This window comes from Cannabis sativa, chromosome 7, assembly GCF_029168945.1.
Source record: "Cannabis sativa cultivar Pink pepper isolate KNU-18-1 chromosome 7, ASM2916894v1, whole genome shotgun sequence".
Taxonomy (NCBI): Eukaryota; Viridiplantae; Streptophyta; class Magnoliopsida; order Rosales; family Cannabaceae; genus Cannabis; species Cannabis sativa.
This window is the reverse complement of record NC_083607.1, coordinates 53,775,649-53,779,167: the sequence shown is the minus strand read 5'-3', so window position 1 is coordinate 53,779,167 and position 3,519 is coordinate 53,775,649. Positions and strand designations below refer to the sequence as shown.

Sequence of the window (3,519 nt, the reverse complement as noted above, 5' to 3'; positions counted from 1 at the left end):
ATTCACCTCCCTAATCTCTCATCTTGATTAATTGTCGCTTATTTTCTTTTAATTCTCTAAGTTATTTACTTTTAAATTGCAAAAATTATTATTTTACCAAATAGAATCATAAGTATAGCTTAGTAGTACTTAATCCAATTCCCTGTAGTTCGACCTCACTTGCGTGAGATACTACTTGATTGTGTATACTTGCGTAGTAACCATAAAATTCGTAACAAGTTTTTGGCGCCGTTGCCAGAGAATTGTTTAATGATTAATATTACACAAAATTATACTAACTTCTACTTTGGTATATTTTCTCTTGCTGAATTTCTAACCTTTCTCCTACAAAACTGTTCTTATCTATTTCAGGTATTTTGAATGCATGCGCCGCCAAGGGCAACCAGTTATACTACCCATCGACCCTGAGATTGAGAAAACCTGTAGGAGAAACCGAAGGAACAAGAGGCAAGAAGGAGTTTTAGCAACTGCTGAAACAACAGAAATCATGGCTCCTAATGTGAATGCGAATGCTGCAAATAACGACAATAATGGTGGTGTCGTGGAAGATCAAGCTAATGGCCGTAGCTTGAGAGATTACTTTCTCCCTACTCTGACGAGAGTTCTGTCATGTATCAGGCCACCGGCAGTGGATGCGAATAACTTTGAGATAAAACCTGCCATACTTCAAATGGTGCAGTCTTCAGTTCAGTTTGGTGGCCTCTCTTCTGAAACTAATCTACATCTCTCTAACTTCATGGAACTTTATGAAACTTTTAAAGTTAATGGAGTTAGTGATGATGCTATTCGACTGAGACTGTTCCCGTTCTCGCTCAGAGAACGAGCCAAGAGTTGGTTAAACTCCTTGCCACCCAACTCTATTGCCACCTGGAATGATCTGGCAACGAAATTCTTGTCAAAGTTCTTTCCTCCAGCAAAGTCTGCAAAGCTGAGAGGAGAAATCAACAACTTCTGCCAACAAGATAATGAATCTCTCCATGAGTCTTGGGAGAGGTTAAAAGATCTGATCTGAAAGTGCCCTCATCACGGCATAGAGAAGTGGATGCTGGTCCACAACTTCTACAACGGGTTGGTTGGTAACACTAGAACCCTGATAGATGCAGCAGCTGGTGGAGCCTTTATGAGAAAGAGTGTTAATGAGGCTTACGATCTATTGGAGGAGATGGCTTTAAACAATCAGCAGTGGCCAACTGAAAGGAGTCAAACTAAGAAGGTAGCTGGTGTGTTAGAGGTTGATGCCATCACAAAGTTGACAGCTCAGGTTGAGGCATTGACAAAGCTAATTGCAGGGCAAGCTAAACAAGCCCAAGTTGTTTGTGAGATATGTGAAGGAAGTCATCACTTTTCAGAGTGTCAAGCAGATGTGGATGATTTGCCAATGGATGAAGCTAAGGCCATTGGAAATTTTTCGCAGAACAACAACAACAATTATGGGTTCAACCAAGGTGGTAACTGAAGAAACAGTGGGTTCTATCAGCAATGAAGTCAGAACCAGACACAGAACCAACAGTTTAATCAGCAACAAGCCTCTGGTGGAAATTCTAGTTTGCAAACAGATTCACTGCTACAATTCATGACTGAAACTAGATCTTCAATCAAAGACGTGCAGACTCAGCTGGGCCAACTTGCAACTCAGGTAGCAACCCGTCCTCAAGGGAATTTGCCTAGCACAACTGAAGTAAACCCCAAAGAAAATTGCAAAGCAATTACCCTGAGAAGCAGTAAGAATTATGATGGTCCTAAATTGCCACAACCAGCTGATGGAGATAAGGAGAATAAAGCTCAACCAATGCCAACCCCAACACTAACATCAGAGAAGGCTACTGACAGCCCAACACAACCACAACAGTCTCCACCAATTAGCATTGATCACCATGTGAAAATACCCTATCCTCAAAGGCTCAGAAAGTCAAGTCTAGACAAGCAGTTCACCAAATTTCTAGAAGTCTTCAAAAGACTACACATTAACATTCCCTTTGCTGAAGCTTTAGAGCAGATGCCAAGTTATGTGAAGTTCATGAAGGAGATTCTGTCAAAGAAGAGAAAGATGGAGGATTATGAGACAGTGGCCCTAACTGAAGAGTGCAGCGCCATTCTACAGAAGAAACTCCCTCCCAAACTTACAAATCCAGGGAGTTTCACTATTACTTGTACTATTGGGAGAATTGAAGGAATAAATGCACTATGTGACTTGGGAGCCATTATTAACTTGATGCCTCTGTCAGTGTTTAAAAGATTGCAGCTGAGTGAAGCAAAGCCAACCACAGTAACTTTCCAATTGGCGGATCGATCACTAGCTCATCCTAGAGGAGTCATTGAGGATGTGTTAGTTAAAGTTGACAAGTTCATCTTTCCAGCTGACTTCATTGTTCTGGATATGGAAGAAGATAGCAATGTCCCAATCATTCTTGGGAGACCATTCTTGGCAACTGGCCAAGCCTTGATCAATGTTCAGAAGGGTGAATTAAAGCTAAGAGTCCAAGGAGAAAAAGTGGCCTTTAATGTGCTAAAGGCTATGACATACCCAAAGGGAAGTGATAACTGTTTCTTCATTGATTTGATTGATGAAATTGTGGGTGAGAAAAAGCTGCTAGATGATCCTCTCAAACTGAGTTTAACTGAAGATGAATTGACGGAGCAAGAGGGACAAGAGGTCATGGGTTATGTGAAGTGGCTTGATTCCTATGGGCCCTTGAACAGAAGGTATTATGAGGAATTGGGAGCAGTTCCAAAAGAGTTGATGCCATCTACTGTAAAGCCTCCAGAACTTGAATTGAAGGTGCTTCCTAGTCACTTGAGGTATGAGTTTTTGGGTGAAGATAAAAAGCTGCCAGTTATTGTGTCAGCCTCTCTTTCTGATGTGGAAATTGATAGACTACTGAGGGTACTCCGAGCTCACAACAAGGCCATCGCTTGGACACTAGGTGATGTCAAAGGAATCAGTCCTTCAACGGTGATGCACTGAATTCTAATGGAAGACAATGCCAAACCGACAATCGACGCTCAACGAAGACTCAATCCACCCATAAAGGAAGTTGTCAGAAAAGAGGTAGTCAAGTGGTCTGATGCTGGAGTGGCTTATCCCATTTCAGATAGTAAGTGGGTTAGCCCGGTGCAAGTGGTTCCAAAGAAAGGTGGAATGACTGTGATCAAGAATGAAAAGAATGAGTTGATTCCTACAAGAACAGTCACTGGTTGGAGGATTTGCATCGATTACAGGAAACTCAACAAAGCGACCCGGAAAGATCACTTTCCTTTGCCCTTCATTGATCAAAAGCTAGACAGATTGGCGAGGCAAGAATATTACTGCTTTCTTGATGGTTACTCTGGATACCACCAGATAGCTATAGCACCTGAAGATCAGGAAAAGACTACTTTCACATGTCCCTACGATACCTTTGCTTTCAAAAGAATGTCATTCGGTTTGTGTAACGCCCCTGCTACTTTTCAAAGGTGTATGATGGCTATCTTTTCAGACTTGATTAAATCTTGTATTGAGATCTTGAATCTGCATTGTTA

General features: G+C 41.6%; 1 non-coding gene across 1 annotated transcript; it reads right to left on the bottom strand.

The window, feature by feature from the left end:
- Positions 1 to 925: 925 nt before the first annotated feature.
- On the bottom strand, positions 926 to 1,032 carry LOC133029412 (small nucleolar RNA R71). The gene has a single exon (XR_009683534.1). It is a non-coding gene; the product is annotated as a small nucleolar RNA R71 (small nucleolar RNA).
- Between the last annotated feature and the right edge of the window lie 2,487 nt (positions 1,033 to 3,519).